The 19,247-nt window shown below is 44.4% G+C and overlaps 1 protein-coding gene across 2 annotated transcripts in view; it reads left to right on the top strand.

Moving 5' to 3' along the window:
- Positions 1–4,002: 4,002 nt before the first annotated feature.
- Positions 4,003–19,247, top strand: part of NMNAT3 (nicotinamide nucleotide adenylyltransferase 3) — a 35,048-nt gene continuing 19,803 nt past the window's right edge. The window contains exons 1-2 of one of the 2 annotated variants that reach the window (XM_049803690.1): positions 4,003–4,101; positions 4,780–4,829. The gene's annotated coding sequence lies outside the window, so the exon portion shown is untranslated. The remainder of the gene's footprint in view (positions 4,102–4,779; positions 4,830–19,247) is intronic. The other variant, XM_049803691.1, reaches the window with a different exon arrangement.

Below are 19,247 nucleotides of genomic sequence, written 5' to 3'. Positions count from 1 at the left end.
GGGAAACAGCAGTGCTGGGTGTGCCTAAAGAAATTAAGACAGACAGCGGCCCAGCCTATGGTTCTACACGATTTGCTCGATTTTGTAATTTGTGGGGAATTCACCATGGTATGGGTATTCCACATCTTCCCACAGGACAGGCTATTGTCGAACAGGCCAACCAAACCCTAAAGAGCATGCTGCAAAAACAAAAGGGGGGAACCCAGGGCTTACTCCCAGAGGAACAATTGGCCAAAGCCTTATTTGTGCTAAATTATCTTAGTATGACAGGTAATCACAAAGACCCACCAATGGTAGTGCATCATGCTCTTTTACAGGCGGAAAGGATGCAACAAAGTACAGGAATCATGGTAATGCATAAGGACCCAGAAGCCAGGAAATGGTGCGGACCCGCAGAAGTAAAACTTAGTGGGAGAGGGTATATGTGTCTACTTACAGATCGAGGCCTTCGCTGGATCCCGGCTAAGTGGGTCAAGCCATGGCTTCGCACTGATGCTGGACCTGGAATCATTCCAGCGGCAACTGGCACGGCACCGGTGGGTGCTGGAGCCACTGATCCGACAGATTCTGACTAATAGAGTATTACACTTTAGAGGACTAGCGGACATTGAGTCCTTCAGAGAGGTTTTTAGAACAGCGTGCCTTATTGTATATAAAACTTGCTTTAAGTAAAAAGTGTGTTAAGCATAATTTGATTAAACATAGTGTGATTACGGGAAGACAGTGTGGGGTAAATGTAAAAGTTAGTTAAAGCCAAAATTAGGGGTAAGGTCTATTTCCATTAATAACCTGGGAACGAGGTTGATTGTGCTTCCACAGATACAGGCCCACGACGGACTCCTGTTGAATTTGCACGACCATCATCATCTGGAGCATCATAGATGGTGTGGCAATATAAGTACCACCTCAGCCGAAAACTAACGTGTAGGTCACCTTGGCTAACATAACAGGTCAAGATTCTCTGTGCATTGCAACCGCATCATAAAGCCCACGAACCAATAGACAAGATGGCTATGACTCGTGCAGCGCGCCTGGCCAGCGAGCACATGCATCATAAATTGCAAACGAGGCGGACTTTTGGCCCCCGCTGGCCATGTGTGCTAAAACACGTTCCTCTGCAAATATATAGATACAGGGATTTTCCGAAGAGCATCATGCTGGTGTACGGTGAGGCCATTTTTGCCTCTGTGGGGACACCCATGGAAAGCTGGCACCTACCGATTGCTGGGCTGAGTTCGCAGAGCAAGATGACACAAGAATGTATGGATGGTTCATCTTCCTCATAGTCCTCATGGTCTGGGTCATTAGGGGTAACGGGTTGGCTCAAAGAATTATGGGCATTACTGTAGTTACTGTGATTTTAGCTATTGTAATTTACCTTGTTCAGCTTGTTAAGTAAAAATGGCATCCCTTATAATAGCACCAGCCAGGCCATTGTAGAATGAGCACATCGAACCTTAAAGACCCTGCTCAATCGGCTTAGGGAGGGGGAGGAGGCAGAGCCCTCCTGGTTATGGGATAATGCACCTGTTCTCCGTACACAGCGTCTTCTGTTAACTGCGTTAACTTCATTAAATCGGATAGTTCGGGGGGACCTGGAGCAGACGGCGGCGCAATGACATTTTACGAGCATGGAAGAGAAAGGTCCCTGCCCTCTGGTCCGCATGCGTGACCCTGAGACACACCAATGGGATGGGCCATTTGAGCTGCGTTGTCTCGGGTGAGGGTATGCCTGTGTACAGATGCCTGAAGGGCTACTGAAATGGGTCCCTAGTCGTATGGTTCGTCCTGCCTTAACCTTGTAGTGTTTGAGTGTTTTTTCCTTACAGATCGCTGTCATCCTTTCCTGGCTTGTGACACCTTGGGTATCCACTACAAATTTCTGGCAGTGGATGCAAAACCAAGTGGGGGGCCCGATGTGTATCCAGATTACATCCCTCTCGGAGCCCATCAATACGTGTCTTTATGAGATGCGGCTGTCAGAGACGGAGCTGAAAGCATTGTGTATGTGTCAACAGAAGAGTTAGAATCGCTCACAGCCGGGAATCTGAATGCCCCAGAAAGTAAGCCTTAACATCAGCATATCAACAATAAATTTTATAAAGTAATAGAAGTAATTCTTTCCTAGCCTTAACTTTCCATTTACCACTTGTGTGAATTACATTTACATGTGTTTAAGATACAGTGTTTCAACTTAGTTGTAGAAATATGCTTATGCTCATAGTACTTTACACAGTTATTTCTTTGCGTGAAACTGTTCATAACCATAGTAGCTAGCTAGTCATAGGGAGGGGGAGATGTAGGGAACGGCGTTCGGAAGATCTCATGATGTCATGGAAAGATGGAGGGTTAGTCACAGACCTATGATGTGCCTGTAATCCCGCCTACCCTTGTTAGTATAAAAGGAATTGACTGCGCAATAAAAGGCGGAAGTTGGCGCCCACACCGTGTGTGTTGTCTGTCTCTTTCCCTGGTTTGGGCCGACCAGTGATCTAATCGCGGCACCTTGATACGTAGCGAACGCTCCATCTAGTAAGCCTGGTCAGCAAAAATAAATGAGACATTATGCACTAGGATGTCAGCTTCATAAAGTTTTCTAAAACAGACCTCTCGGGGGGGTTGGGGGGGTCGTTGTCCCCTGATAAAGATTATTTATACATACATGTTAGTTAATTTCAAAACTGTCTATCTGGCTTTTCATCATTATATAATCCCATAGGATTTTAAAGCCCGAGCACCTATAGTCTGGGCTGCTTACATGTAATAAATTGTGTAGTCTTTTTGTCCAACATTTTTCCTGGATTAAATGTTGAAAACAATCACTTTACCACTAACAACAGTATTTCCCTAACATCTTAAATTCTAATTTGTATTCTAAAATAAACTTCATGGGAACAGGGTAGGACCAGAGAAGAGCAAGGAAATGTCATGGAGAAATACATAGCCACACACAGGCAAACAATTTCAGCACTGCCCACGCTGTCACTTTATCATTCTGAGGTATCAGCTCCAGGGATCATCTGCTTGTGCAAGAAATTCAGCATTGGGGAGAAAGACCCAAAACCACATTTATATACGCTTAAAAACAGAAGACATGATACGTTATATACTTAACTGGATCTTTTTTATTTTTAAGGTTGTGGCTTGTCTTGGAAGTCTAATTTATGATTTCAGACTTTCTAAAGTTATGCCTAAAAAGTATATATACCCTGTGCCCAGTCACAAGCCAAAGACCCAAATGCTGAAAGCATCCCTTGGCCAGTCTTCAGCAAGGCCAGCCAAAGGTCTGAAGTACAGCTTCACGGCCTGCAGCAGTGAAGTTTTCTCATTTGCATGTGCATTTCACACAGTAAGGCTTAAAAATACAATCCATGATCCTATTTGTTTTTTACCACAAAGTCAGACAAGAAGAATAGTTGTGCTTCCCTGTAACATTATAAAAAATAGGGAGGTTTTGGGTAGATTCTAAAACTAACTGGTGACATTCTGATATCCCAAGAAACTGCCTAAGAATTAGAGAGAATAAGCAAATGACTTAAAACTCTCTGGACTTCACTTTTTGCTAGAATCTATTTAACACACATTTTATGACATTTGTGTATTTTTTAAAACAACAGCCGATGGAGAAGAGGGTGACTCGGTGAGGCTATTCATAAAACAGAGAAAGTTGAGCTTCGTTATTCCAAGCCTCTAAGAAAGCCACAAGAACACACAAACTCTTTTCGGTTGCAAATTGACCTCGCCAACCTGGAAGCACAACCCTGGAGCCGCAGAGCCCGTCCTTAAAAACAGATACAGCAGCAGGAAGCCAGAAGTTTGGAACGTCACCTTCAGGTGAACAGAGGGGTTAAGCCATCACGTTTCCCTGCTCTCTAACAAGAGGAGGACGCCTAACAGTGCCTGGTAAAGGACAAATCCCGACGTCCCAGGCGCAGCGCGGGCAGGAGCAGGTGGCAGTGCGGAGCCAGCCCCGAGGGCGAGCGGCGCTGGGGCGGGGGGGGGAAGGCAGCCGCCGCAACAGCAGCGCTACCCCCGCTTGTCCCGCACGGCCGCGGCGGGCCGGGCAGAGGCTGGCCCGACGCCGGCGTCCCGCCAGCCGCAGTAAGGAAGGAAGGGAAGAAGGAAGGAAGGGAGGGAGGAGGCGGCGGGTCGGGGGCTGGGGGCGGCGGGAAGGAGCTGGCGGGGTGACTGCTTGCCCGAGCGGCGCCCGTCGTCCGCGCCGCGGCCCTTCCCTCGGCGTCCAGGCGCGGAGCCGTGCCCCGTGGGGCCGCCCGTCCCTGCGGCGAGGCCGGGTGAGGCCCTCGGGCAGCCGCCGCGCCGCCAGCGCTCCGGTCTCTTCCCTCCGAAGGCCGCTGGGGACTGGCGGGGAGCCCGGAGCCAGGCGGCGGCGCCGCCGCCCCTGGGCCGGCGGTTCCGCGCCGCCTCCCCGCAGGGGCCTGAGCCCGGCAGCGCCCCGCAGGGCGAGTGCCCGACCCGGGGCTTCGCGGGCACGGCCGCCCCGCGTCCCCGGCGCAGGTGGAAAGGGGATCCGAGAGCAGGGTGGGGGCGTGCCGCCTCACCGGCGGGAGCGGACGGAAAGGAGCGGGGCTGGGGCGGGTAGAGTCCGCTGTGGCAGCTTGGCACTGCGGGAAAACACCCAGGCCTTTACAGCCGGGGGCTGAAGTCTGCTGTACTCTCCACGCCAGATACACTGTCAGCATATATTCAGGACCAGATATACATCTATTTAAAATAGCAAATTACAGCTCTTTATTATTTTTTTTCTTTTTTTTTCCCCAGAACACCTACTCTAGTTCCAGTGGGAGTTAAAAAAGGCAAGAGGATTTATGGTTTGGTTTTGCTTTTTTTTTTTAATCTTTCTGGCTTTCACTGTGTAACTTGCTCATCTTTCTCCTCAACTTCACATGAAGAGGTTGTTTCCTCCCTCGTGCAACAGCTGTTGTTTGGTTTAATACATGATCCCTGATGTTTGTTTTCTTCAAGCTTTGTAGCAGTACAGTATATGCGGTAGTTCATTTTTCAGGCATTATTATTTGCTACTTAAGTCTAGTTACATTGTGTGATTCTAGCAGTAAATTAGCCTCATGCCTTTAACTTCAGAAATGCAAATTTTAGAATTTAGTGTAGCTATGATAAGCTAATTAGGGTGATGCTGATCCAAAAGACCTTTGAGAAGCCCGGAGGAGTTGGGGGGGGGGGGGGGGGGGCGGCACTGAGGACACATTAGGTTACAGTCCTGTCAAAGGGGAGTTTGAGCTCCTTGAGGTTCTGCCTTTTAAAATAATGTAATGAGACAAATCAGATTTCATTGTAGTGATGATTTCTCTAAGGTCTTAATTTATAAAATGTTTAAGTAGCTACTGCTGCATCTGGTGTAGCAGATTAAATCAGCTGGGTGAAGCTGTTAAACCCCCAGCTGTTTGTCCTGCCCGTAGCAGAGAGTGAGGGCTGCCTGAACGTCAAGAGCCAACTTCACAACCATATTTTTTCCCCCCCATAGTGCTCGTTTAGTGCAAAAAATGCTGTAGAAGGCCCTCTGCCCACCAAGCATTGTGTATTTTTCTTAACAATAACAAGAAGAAACTAAGAAATTAGCCATATAGGCTTACAAAGTATAATGAAGATCTTCAAAAACACAAGAAATGCCATACTGTGTCAGACTAACAGCCGAGCGACCTGTCTCAGGCAATAGGAGAGAGGAGATGAAATTTAGGAAAACAAACCTGGCCACTTGCTTCCCCTTGTATTCCCTGCCACCAGCCACAGCTGCTTCATTAGGGACACCATACATGCGTGTGTCCTCTCTGTGTACACTTTTGCCTGTTGTAAAATTTTTTTGTTGCTTTCACTGACTGCCCCTTAGATCTAGTATTGCAGGGAGAAGTTTTGCATTCAGTTTATGTAGTGCTGTCATCATTTTATAAAACTCAGCTGTAGCCTCCCCCAAGCTCCTCCTCTCCTAATAGTCCCAGACACTTTTCTGCCTCTCTTGAACAGTGGTAGTTCCATTCACTTGACCATTTGAACTGTCCTTCCTGAGCTGACACAAGAACCACTCATAGTAGTCAAAATGCGAGCCCATCCATGTTTTCTGTAGTGCTAAAACAGTACTCTGTGTGATGGTCTCGGTACTTCATGATGCCCAGCCAGAATTTTGTTGGCTTTTTGGCTGCCACCAAAAAACAGAGGAGGTGCAGTCAAAGTTTTGAGGATGGTATAACTGGTTATGAATGTTTATTTCAATTATCATAAGAACTTATAAAAGTTTAGGGTGATAGTTGTGATGTGATTGCAGTTGTAATTAGGTACCTAATTTCATTGTAGTTGTTTCAGAATCTCACTTCCTTTTTCTTTGGGTAGATAGAAGTCCCTGTACAGGTGAGATATTCTTAAAGAGCAAGCAAAACATTTTGGACAATAGGCAGGGCACATACATGTTTGTATAATTTCCTTGAATTCTTTGGTTGTACAAGTTGAAGCAAGTAGAATTCTAAATTGATCATTTAATTAAAATAGAAAGATAACGAGCAATGTGAACTCTTCAGCCCAGGAGCCATTTACTTAAACTGCCTATTACTATGCAAAATCCTCAGTGTTAGGAGGCCAATTCATATATTAGTGTAAGAAATGCACATAATGCTTTTCATTTTGATGGCTTAAAAATTAAATTGCAGATAGCCTCACTGTCAAGTATGCTACACTTAGGGAAACCTGCATGCTACTGAATTGGTACAGGAGGGCATGTTGTTTCAAACAGCAGCTCATATATTCATTGTTAACCTCAGCTGTTGAGTTGGGTTTCTTGCCTCTGGCAGTAACTAAAAGATGAAGTTTCAGATGAAAATGAGACCTATCATGCAGTTAACAAACTGAGCAGTTCTATGTATTGCAGAAGAATTCCTTCCTGCTTCCTGGAGGTGGTCAGGTAAACCTTGACGCACAGAAAGATAGCCTTCTTAGTCAAGTTTTAAATTTTATTTTCTTTACTTTGCTGGAAGACCTCTTCCATGCAACTGTAGAGCCAGTGAGAAGTTCTTTCCGAAGTACAGAAACAGTGTCAGGAATTAGTTGCTCCTAACACAGTAGATAGCAAATAGTTACCCCTTTTTTGAAACAGAAAAGTAAGCAGTAGGATTATGGATGTTGATGTTTGTCCTGGTTAAACCAGGACAATGTTCTAACTTTGGTCTTGCTGGATGTTCTGGAAATCCTGCATTACCCTGTGGTTGCTATATGTGCAATATTTTGCATCTGAGTCTTCTGCGGTAGTACTTTTAGGAGTTTCATTAGTTTACTACCTTTTAAAGCCAGCTTTGTAAGAATTCAGTGATTGAAGATGCATTCTTTACCACTTAAATATCTACCATTTGTGCACAAGCTGTATTTCTATTATGAGATTTGCCTTAGGTTCTGCTAAATGTATTTTGCTAATTGTAAGAAAATTGCAAAGATATTGATAGACAAAAAATCACTCTGAATGGCTTCTCAAAAGGAGCTCTTGAAGTTTTGGTAAGAGTTTGTTTTGACAGACAAGTTGGTTCTTTCACTAAATCAGCAGTTTGTTTGCTTAAAAACACCCACCCTAGGTTGCAGTTCTGCATGTATCCTCTTTTTCTAGAAATCAATATATTGTTTTTTGTGAATGACTGATACGTGCAAATAGAAGGATGACTATTGGTTACTTAGAATAGTTTATACAACTGTAGAAGAAGAAAAAGCTTATTCATTCGTGTGGTAAGGGCATAAGGAATAGGAGTTGAGTGTTAGATGTTGAGAGATCACTAGAGATGATTGAATAAGTAATTATAAAGATCATACTGCAGTGAATACAAGAAGATGCCAGGAGCTGATTGTATTCTCTTGACCTTGTTGAAATGCTACAAAAAGGTGCAGGGACTGCTGTTGTGTAATGCATGCTGAGATCCTGCATTACCCAGCAAACACTGAATGTGTGTAGTTTGCTAAGCTAGTCTTTTTTTACTTATTGTCTGCATAGTTCTCTGTTAGTGTAATATCATTGGCTTTGTAAGCACATGAAACTGCTACAGAGCTCTGTGTCTAAGCATTGCTGAATGTTTTATGGCCAGTTAGAATGAAATGCCTTTTTTTACAAAATGGGGATTATTCCATGATTTTCCCAGAGAATACAGAGAGAGAACGTAAGAGCGTTATGCTGTGATTTGTCTTTACATTTTTACTGTTTAAGGACAACAGATAAATCTGACGACCTCAAAATATTTAGTAAACACACAAGTATATGCATGTTAACAATATGGGAGTTTACTGTTGATGTGCATGAGTGGTAGTTTCTGAATTCCATGTTGCTGAGTTGTTGAATTCTATATTGCTGTTCAGGCAATAGGCAGCCTGTAAGCATGATTATTTTGCAAGATGAGGGTCCAGATTAAGAATATTAAGAAAAACATATCCTGCAGAATACTATCATGGGAGTATCTCTGTGGACATCTTATTGGCTAGACTCTGGAGACCGGACACTTTTGTGTCCCACTGTGTAATTCTAATTATAAACCTGCAACAACTCACAGGCTTAAAAAATTATGTTGTAGTTGACTTGAATTCACTGGCACTGTTTTGTGTGTGTTGAGAATACCATTGTTTTTTAACGTTGTGCTAAGGAATTACTCTGCTCAAATTTTTTGCACTTGAAAATCAGTTAAGGTAATACCATGTTCATTATTATCTGGAGATTCAATTTTAGCATGTATTTCAGACTGTATGAGTCCTGTGGCCATTTTATTATGTATATTTTTCATGCTTTGTCCCTGTGAAGTTTTTATGGTGAATTTTCTTGTTTAGTGCCTTTCAACTGTAGTTTCTTTTTAGCAATGGAGCAGAAATGGTTGGGAATGGAAATTAAAAGCAGAGAACTAGTTTTTATTTGAAAGAAAAAAAAATCATTAAAAGGACAAAACAAGTGTAAATCATGTTTTAAGTTGATTCCAGAGATGTAACTGATGATGAGGTCTTTTGGGCCCTTCTGGGAAAGGGAATCTCCCAACTGATATAGCCTGAAATAAAGAAACTGCAAGAGTGAAGTATCATACTGTGATTTGAAGGATTCTAATCTCAGGAGAGGAAGAAACAATTCTGCTGAGGCTACTTTCTCTGTTAGCTGCCAAGGCACTTGGAATTTGGGCCACAGACATACTGCAGTTTTCTGTGAGGTAACTTTTCTGTGGGTAGCTTTTTGGTCACTACTATTTGCTGGGAAAATTGCTGCCTGGACAAAGCTGAAGGGAAAAATGGTGAGTACCCCAAAATTAAGCAGATCTTCTACCTTAAGCAAAAGAACGCTATGCATTACTAAAGACAGTATTTGTTGTGCTTTGGGCCATTTTCACAGATACCTGTAAAAAAGCCCGGATGATTTTTTATAAGGTTGTATAAGCTGCTACTCTGGTGAAGACTGCAATGAGCTTGGAGGTGATTAGATTGGGGGGTTTCTTTGAAGCTGATTTAGAAACTGTGATGGGACTTGCATTTTCTGACTAAAAGTCTGGCATGGGAATTGGAAGGGGCAACTTCATACTTCTGATATGCTGAATCTGATAGAAAATCATGTATCCTATCATATACTTTGTTAATGGCTTTCCAATGAAAGTCAAAGAAATGAAGTGCACCTGAGTCACTGGAATTTAACAATAATATGATCCATCATGTGGCCCTGAAAAAGCTATTTTAGAGGATTAGAGTGTCATATTAGGCTATGTGTAATATTTATGTGCACCTTGTAAAATTCTTCTTGGCTGGGGTGAGTAACTTTTTGATGAACAAATAAAATATCACCCTAGATTATACATTTTTTATTTTTTCTCTCACCCAGATACTTATGTTCATTATTAAAGTGAAACGTGGGGTTATACAGTCACTGTTGCAGAGGATTGATTTCAGTGACAGCGCATGCTGGTAACTTACTGACTGGAGTAACTTTTGTAATGGCAGTGACTCTCATTAGTAACAGCATGAGAAAATCTGGTACCCTGTCATATTTTTAAGGAATATTTGTGTACTGTCGTTTGCTATGATTTGGGTCAGCTACTAAAATGCACTTTTTATTTTCTGACTTTGAAAATGTGTCTTGCAAGCATAACATCCTTAATGTCACCTGGTGTAACTCAGCTGGGCTCAGTGCAGCTACATGAATTTATATGAGGTAATGATGTGGCCCAGTAAAAGAAGGGATGTGGGCAGCTTTGCAATTGTTCAAATCTAAATTTTATCTAAATTAGTCTAGATTCACCTGTTGGGAATTGGCTTGATGAAAAAGGACATGGGTCTATGGAAAAGTTGTGCGAGCAGAGTTCTGTGTGAAAGAATGTCAGTTTGAGCAGCAAGACTAGGCCTTGGCTGAAAATAGCTGGCTTTACTGATATTGGGAGAAAAACAACAGCTGGTCTCACTGTTATCAGGAGAAAGACAGGGACGGTGTGACCTTGGCATAACTTCATAAGTAACTTTTGAAGAAGTTCCCATGAGAAAGTTACGGAACACGCATAGCTGCCAACCACAAGTGGGTGTGTTTTAGTAATGAATAAACATTAGCAATGTACCAATCATATTAGGACTAGTAGGCATAATTATCACAAACTGTATAAATATGAGCTATCCGTGCAAATAAAGTGGAATCACTTCTATCACTCATATTGGGTCGACTTATGTGCATTCCTCCGCCGCTCCAACATTCACCCTCACAGGAGGAGATAACACTTTTATCCTGTGGTAGGATTCAGTCCATTTCTGCTCTTTGCAGAAATTTTACCTCAAGGGTGCATCTGCCTCATAGCATGCACGTATTGGTGTCTTGTCCTCCAGTTTACTACTTTAACAGCTTCATAAATCAGACTACACTGCTCAGCACTCCATTGTGCTTTTGATAATTAATCAGGTATTGCTCTAATTACTGACTTTCAGCAGAACTTAACTGTGGTCATCTGTAATGTCATCTGTTATTGATGTATTGTAGGAATACAGGCCACAGAAAAAGAACTTGCAGGAATTTTCTAATGAAAATTATAATGATTTTTCCATCATAAAACCTTTTTTATATAGCTTAAGTGTGGTCTCCTCATTCAAAGGTATCTGCCCTTTTATGTATAGCCACATGATGTACCGTATTGTTGAAAGCTTTCTAAACTGCAGACACTCACATAAGGTAACTGACATTTACAAAAAAGACACCTGCTTGGCCAAGGCTGTTGATACACGCGACCAGGGCAGAGCACACAGAAGCACTCACCAGAAGGAGCCGTACATAGTTATTGCATGAAATGGGAACATACTGTAACTTGTCTCCTTCAAACCTTATTCTTTAAGTCATCTCTTTCATCATTAAAAAGAATACCTACAATGTTCCAAAGCAGCAAACCTTCACAGTCTCTGGTCAGAGCTGTGCTTTCTCTTGCTTCCATTTATGAATTTTGAAGACAGACAACAAAGATGACAAAAGATGTGTTATCTTTACTGATTAGAAGTGCAACAGAAGGCAGTGTCTGTCATGTCAGGAGAAAAGCTGAACTAACAGGAGATGTGTTTCCTGCAAAAATCAAACATGGTTGTTTCTTTTTAAAACCATAATTACATTTTTTAAAAAAAAGTCGATTATACTCTTAAAATAAGCATACAAATCTTACTAATATTGCTTGATGATAGTGATGTTAACTGACTTATTCCTAAGGTTTCTGTCAAATGCTTTTAAACTAGTTGAAAGTAGAAGGTGCAATCTTGCTGTAGAAATATCACAGGCAATTATTAAAAATATTAATCACATCAATCAAAAAGTGCTTTCATAGCTCAATCTGCGTCTGTGTCTCTTGCTTTACCAAACTTTTTTCACTAACTCATTGTAAGTATTTTCTTTAGAATTGTGAAATAGTTGGGTTTTTTTTCTAGTGGAATTTCAGATGCTTTGAATTTGATTTGATCCTTTGAGGTGCACACATAGACATGGTACTGATGCAGCAAACACTTGAATAGCAGAGCAGACTCTGCTAAAATCTTGCCGTTTTTAAGCAAGGCAGCAGCAAATCACTTAAGTCGTATGAAGATAGTTCAGAGGTACAGTAGTTGGGGGCGGAGGGGGACGGGTAGGAGAGTACAGATGTAACTTTTCAATGATTTTCTGCCCCTTCTCTCAAGAAACTGAGGATTTGAAACTGGTTGGCCAGGTAGTGAATACCTAATCAACATAAAATGTTACCATACAATTTACTATTTCTGCTTCTTGAGTAAGAGTTTCGCAGTTGCAGTAAATGCAGAGTTGTGGGGGTTTGTCACTTTTAGCACTAACATCTGAAATTACTGATTAGTACTAATGAGAGAGAGACTGAAAAAAAAAAAGGTTGGCTTTTTTCCTATAACAAATTTGATTTGTTAACAATACCACTTTATAAACTCAATAGGAGAATGCTGAGAAAATGATGTGAAACAAAGTGCCTGTTAGATGTTTTGGTTGCATTCCTTCTCTGGAACCTGTGCTTAATCAATGTCTAAATACACTGGGAAGGTACACAGTGCTGTTGGGTAGGACAGAAAAGGTCCTAAAATCACACATGCGTAACAATGCATTGTTCCTTGTACTTCATATAGTAAGTTTATTAAAGTAGGAGTGATACCAGTATTGGAATTTCTTCAAAATAAATACTGCCCGTTTCTATCTAGCTTTTTCTCTTCCTTTCACTTCCTGTGTAGGTAGAATATTTTGATGCAAGAGTGATCGTAAGTACAAAAGTGATTGCTTTATAGAATTAATCACCCTCAGAGGATTCTTGAGATGACCTTTGAATGATTATGGAGCACTTGCATGTATGTAGCTTATACATAAAAGCAGTAGTTTGTCACAGATGTAATAATGAGAATTAGGGAGAAGACAACATGAAGAAAGGTATCTACAGGTGTGGTCACTTCAATTAAGGTATGTGTGAAGCCAGGTCCAGTCTCTGAAATAGTTGAACATTAGTTGTGATTTCACAGTTGTGGAAGTGGAAACACAGAGATTCAGGACCTGAATTCTAGAAGTGCTGAATAATTGCTGTCTCTGCTGATTGATAACATCATTACATTGCAACACTCCTAAAAGTTGGGTACTGAGGAAAACCCAGAGAGAAAATTTGCTTTCTTGGTTGCAACCCTCTGTCCTGGGTTCAGCTGGGATAGAGTTAATTTTTACAGGAACCTGGGAGGTGGGGGGCATAGCCGGGGCAGCTGACATGAACTAGCCAAGGAGCTATTCCATACCATGTGCCATCATGCTCAGTATATAAATGGGGAGCGGGCCGGGGGGTGGTCTCTGTTTTCGGTGGGGGAAGTGGCGGAGCGTCGGGTCCCGGGTGGTGAGCAGTTGCACTGTGCATCACTCTTTTTGTATACTTTTTTTTTCATTAGTGCCGTTGTTGTTGTTGTAATCTCTTTGTGTTTGTCCCAGTAAACTGCCTTTATCTCAACCCTCGAGGTTCCAGTTTCTTTTTCTTTTTTTCTCTCCTCCGTCTCCTCCCCATCCCACCGGAGGGGGGCGGAGGAGTGAGCGAGCGGCTGCGTGGTCCTTTGTTACCGGCCGGGCTGAAACCACGACAGTCCTTTTTGGCGCCCAACGTGGGGCAGAAGGGTTGAGATAACGACAGATCTGGCCAGAGCGTATTGAAACAAATTTGCCAAACGCATTTCTTAGATATATAGATGTTAGTCACAATGTTGTTTCATTTGTTTACATGGTGGCGTTTTGTAAGCTCATATATGCTCTATGTATTGCCTGTAGTTGCGTATCTCATCTCTGGGAGAGTGATTGGGATTATCATTTTGCTGTACTGGGCAATGTCGACTTATGAAATGATTACATCACTGGTTATGAGGTTAAGCTGGTATCTGTATGAGGCAGTGATAATATTTCCATACTTTGGGCGCCTTCTGTCGGATTTTATTGGTAGTTACACCCAATCCATGGGGAAATTAGGGGGGGATACCTCCCCCCGTCCGTTCACCTCCCTTTTCTCCTTCCGACTAATTACAACAGCTTTTGAGAATTTTGAATATCCTTGGGATGCGCAAGCCAGTGTGCTGTTAGTGCTATGCCTCCTGAATATGTTTCAGGTCTTCTTTAGGGCTACAAAAAGGCTCTTTAAGAGTACCACTCAGAGATCTCCCCCAAAGCTGGATACTCATGGGTGGCACGGCATGTGGGAGCATATGGGCAAGTATCTAGAGAACTTCTCACCGCCAGTGACTTGGAAGTTCACTCCCGAACAACTACAGAACCCTTATGAAGTGACAGAATATTTGAAAGAAAAATGCTGTGGCTATTCCAAAGACATACAACTCGCCTCACTGTGCTGGGCCCTGGCCAGTATCTACCAAACACTGCTTGATACTAGGCAGCACCCTCAGGGAGAAAAGATGGAGAACAGAACAACAGGCACCGTGGCTGCCCCTACCCCGACAACAGACACCGTGGCTGCCCCTACCCCGACAACAAGCACCGTGGCTGCCTCTACCCTGACAACAGGTACCGTGACTACCCCTACCCCGGTGACAGACACTGCAGCTAAACCAGAGAACCAGCCTGTGCCAGTATCAGTCGCCCCTGTACAGAAAAAGAAACACACAAAGAAATCAGTTCGCTTAGCGAGAGATGAAGATGAACCAGGGTCATCGCGAGAACAGGAGGTAGAGGCAGAACCTGAAATAATTACCCGATCTCTATCCATGAGTGAGTTGCGTGACATGCGAAAAGATTTTAGCTGCCACCCAGGTGAGCACATTGTTACCTGGCTTCTCCGATGCTGGGATAGCGGGGCTAGTAGTGTGGAATTAGAGGGTAAGGAAGCCAAGCAGTTGGGATCTCTGTCTAGGGAAGGGGGCATCGACAAGGCGATTGGGAGAAAAACACAAGTCCTCAGCCTCTGGAGGCGACTTCTGTTAGGTGTAACGGAAAGATACCCCTTCAGGGATGAAGTTACATGTCACCAAGGCAAGTGGACCACCATGGAGAGAGGTATCCAGTACCTGAGAGAATTAGCCGTGCTGGAGGTGATTTACAATGATCCAGAAAATGCGCAGTCACCCACAGATCCAGATGAAGTCCAATGCACACAACCCATGTGGCGGAAGTTTCTACGAAGTGCACCACCAACCTATGCCAACTCATTGGCAGTAATGTCCTGGAGAGAAGGCTATGGACAAACGGTGGATGAATTGGCTGTCCAACTCCGGCAATACGAAGGGAGTCTCTCTTCCTCCCTACGGGCCTGTGTCTCGGCTGTAGAGGAGTTGTCCCGAGAGTTCCAGCAATTCAAAGTGGATCTGTCCTCCTCCTCACCTGTACAGGCCCGCATCGCAGTTATTGGGAGTAAGCGTTCCTCTGCGCGAGAGAGAGGAGAGAGAAAGTACACTCGACGGGCTAACCTGTGGTTTTACCTGCGTGACCATGGAGAGGACATGAGGAAGTGGGATGGAAAACCCACTTCAGTCTTGGATGCACGGGTACAGGAGTTGCGAGAAAAAGCAACCAGAAAAGAGAATTCTTCTTGGAAAACTGCTCCTCCAGTTTCCCGTGAGCAGTCCCCCAGACGCAGTAGATGGGCTGATCTCATTTCTGATCCCCTTGAAGGGACTTCTGATTTACGTGTGCAGAAAGTGAGTAACGGATATTCTAACCAGGATTAGAGGGGCCCTGCCTCCAGCCAGATGGAGGAGAGGGACAACCGATTCTACTGGACAGTGTGGATTCGATGGCCTGGCACATCAGACCCACAGGAATATAAGGCTCTAGTGGACACTGGTGCACAATGTACCCTAATGCCATCTAGTTATAAAGGGGCAGAACCCATCTGTATCTCTGGTGTGACAGGGGGATCCCAAGAACTAACCGTATGGGAAGCTGAAATGAGTCTAACCGGGAATGAGTGGCATAAACACCCCATTGCGACTGGCCCAGAGGCCCCGTGCATCCTTGGTATAGATTATCTCAGGAGGGGGTATTTCAAGGACCCAAAAGGGTACCGTTGGGCCTTTGGTATAGCTGCATTGGAGACGGAGGAGATTGAACAGCTGTCTACCCTGCCGGGTCTCTCCCAAGACCCTTCGGTTGTGGGGTTGCTGAAGGTTGAAGAACAACAGGTGCCAATTGCTACCACGACGGTGCACTGGCGACAATCTCGCACCAACCGAGACTCCCTGATCCCAATCCATAAGCTGATTTGCCAACTGGAGAGCCAAGGAGTGATCAGCAAGACTCACTCACCCTTTAATAGTCCCATATGGCCCGTGCAGAAATCCAATGGGGAATGGCGACTAACAGTAGATTATCGTGGGCTGAATGAAGTCACGCCACCGCTGAGCGCTGCTGTGCCAGATATGTTAGAGCTTCAGTATGAACTGGAATCAAAGGCAGCTAAGTGATATGCCACAATTGACATTGCTAATGCATTTTTCTCCATTCCTTTGGCAGCGGAGTGCAGGCCTCAGTTTGCTTTCACTTGGAGGGGCGTCCAGTACACCTGGAATCGACTGCCCCAGGGGTGGAAACACAGCCCCACCATTTGTCATGGACTGATCCAGGCTGCACTAGAAAAAGGTGAAGCTCCAGAGCACCTGCAATATATTGGTGACATCATCGTATGGGGCAACACGGCAGAAGAAGTTTTTGAGAAAGGGAAGAAAATAATCCAAATCCTTTTGAAGGCTGGTTTTGCCATAAAAGAAAGTAAGGTCATGGGACCTGCGCAGGAGATCCAGTTCTTAGGAGTAAAATGGCAAGATGGGCGTCGTCAGATCCCTGTGGACGTCATCAACAAAATAGCAGCTATGTCCTCACCGACTAATAAAAAGGAAACACAGGCTTTCTTAGGTGTTGTGGGTTTTTGGAGAATGCATATTCCAAATTACAGTCAAATTGTAAGCCCTCTCTACCAAGTTACTCGGAAGAAGAACGATTTTAAATGGGGGCCTGAGCAACGACAAGCCTTTGAACAGATTAAGCAGGAGATCGTTCACGCAGTAGCTCTTGGGCCAGTCCGGACAGGACAAGATATTAAAAATATGCTCTACACTGCAGCTGGGGAGAATGGCCCTACCTGGAGCCTTTGGCAGAAAGCACCTGGGGAGACCCGTGGCCGACCTCTGGGGTTTTGGAGTCAGGGATATCGAGGATCCGAGGCTCGCTATACTCCAACTGAAAAAGAGATCTTGGCAGCATATGAAGGAGTTCGAGCCGCCTCAGAAGTGGTTGGTACTGAAACACAGCTCTTCTTAGCACCTCGACTGCCAGTGCTGGGCTGGATGTTCAAAGGGAAAGTTTCCTCTACGCATCACGTGACTGACGCCACGTGGAGTAAGTGGATCGCACTGATCACACAGTGAGCTCGCATAGGAAACCCCAGTCGCCCAGGAATGTTAGAAGTGATCACGGACTGGCCAGAAGGCAAAGATTTTGGAATGTCGCCAGAGAAAGAGGTGACACGGGCTGAAGAAGCACCGCTGTATAATAAACTGCCAGAAAATGAGAGGCAATATGTCCTGTTCGCTGATGGGTCCTGTCGCATTGTGGGAAAACATCGAAGGTGGAAGGCTGCTGTATGGAGTCCTACACGACTAGTCGCAGAAACTGCTGAAGGAGAGGGTGAATCGAGTCAGTTTGCAGAGGTGAAAGCCATCCAGCTAGCGTTAGACATTGCTGAAAGAGAAAAGTGGCCAGTGCTCTATCTCTATACTGACTCATGGATGGTGGCAAATGCCCTATGGGGGTGGCTCCAGCAATGGAAGAAGGGCAATTGGCAGCGCAGAGGTAAACCCATCTGGGCTGCCGCACTGTGGCAAGATATCGCTGTTCGGATAGAGAAGCTAGTGGTAAAAGTACGTCACGTAGATGCTCATGTACCCAAGAGTCGAGCCACTGAAGAACATCAAAACAACCACCAGGTGGATCAGGCCGCCAAGATTGAAGTGTCTCAGGTGGACCTGGACTGGCAATGTAGGGGTGAGCTATTTATGGCTCAGTGGGCCCGCGATACCTCAGGCCATCAGGGAAGAGATGCAACATATAGATGGGCTCGAGATCGAGGGGTGGACTTGACCATGGACACTATCGCACAGGTCATCCATGAATGTGAAACATGTGCTGCAATTAAGCAAGCCAAGCGGCAAAAACCCCTGTCGCATGGAGGGCGATGGCTGAAATATAAACAGTGGGAGGCCTGGCAGATTGACTATATCACACTCCCACGAACATGCCAAGGCAAGTGCCATGTGCTTACAATGGTGGAAGCAACCACTGGGTGGCTGGAAACATACCCCGTGTCCCATGCCACTGCCCAGAACACTATCCTGGGCCTTGAAGAGAAAATTTTATGGCAACACGGCACCCCAGAAAGAATCGAGTCGGACAACGGGAGTCACTTCCGAAACAACCTCGTAGACACCTGGGCCAAAGAACATGGCATTGAGTGGGTGTATCACATCCCTTATCACGCACCAGCCTCCGGAAAAATTGAACGGTACAATGGACTGCTGAAAACTACATTGAGAGCGATGGGGGGTGGAACTTTCAAGCATTGGGATACACATTTAACAAAAGCCACCTGGTTAGTTAATACTAGAGGATCCGCCAATCGGGCTGGCCCCGCCCAACCAAGAGTTCCACATACTGTAGAAGGGGATAAAGTCCCTGTAGTGCGCATGAGGAGTATGTTAGGAAAGACAGTCTGGGTTAGTCGTCCCTCAAGCAGAGGCAAACCCATTCAAGGGGTTGTTTTTGCTCAAGGGCCTGGGTACACCTGGTGGGTGATGCAGAAGGATGGGGAGGTTCGATGTGTACCTCAGGGAGATTTGATTTTGGGAGAGAATAGCCAGTGAATTGGGCTGTATGATATTTAACTACTAAATAACCTGCTAATGCATGTCATTGTATCTATAGTGTCTATATGCCATATCAAGGGTATTATTGTGAGAATTATCCAAATGACTACAGGATGGACTTTTGAAACTGAGCCAAGTACAACAGCGATAGAACTTGAACTGGCACCCACCAATTTCCTCAAGATCAACATCTTCGACCTGCAGACCAAGGGCATGAGTTACACCAAATGTACTAGCCACAAGTTCCAGAGGCAGCGTACAACAACCCAACATCTCACACCATCTCTCTCTTATCCTGAAGAACTGTTACAACAGATAGAGCCCCAAAATCGATGGACACATTAGATAGCCCATAGGCTAAAGGAACACCATGTGTGTGTGTG

This window comes from Accipiter gentilis, chromosome 6 (assembly GCF_929443795.1).
Source record: "Accipiter gentilis chromosome 6, bAccGen1.1, whole genome shotgun sequence".
Lineage (NCBI taxonomy): Eukaryota > Metazoa > Chordata > Aves > Accipitriformes > Accipitridae > Astur > Astur gentilis.
The sequence above is the reverse complement of the archived record's forward strand: the minus strand, read 5'-3'. Positions and strand labels throughout refer to the sequence as shown.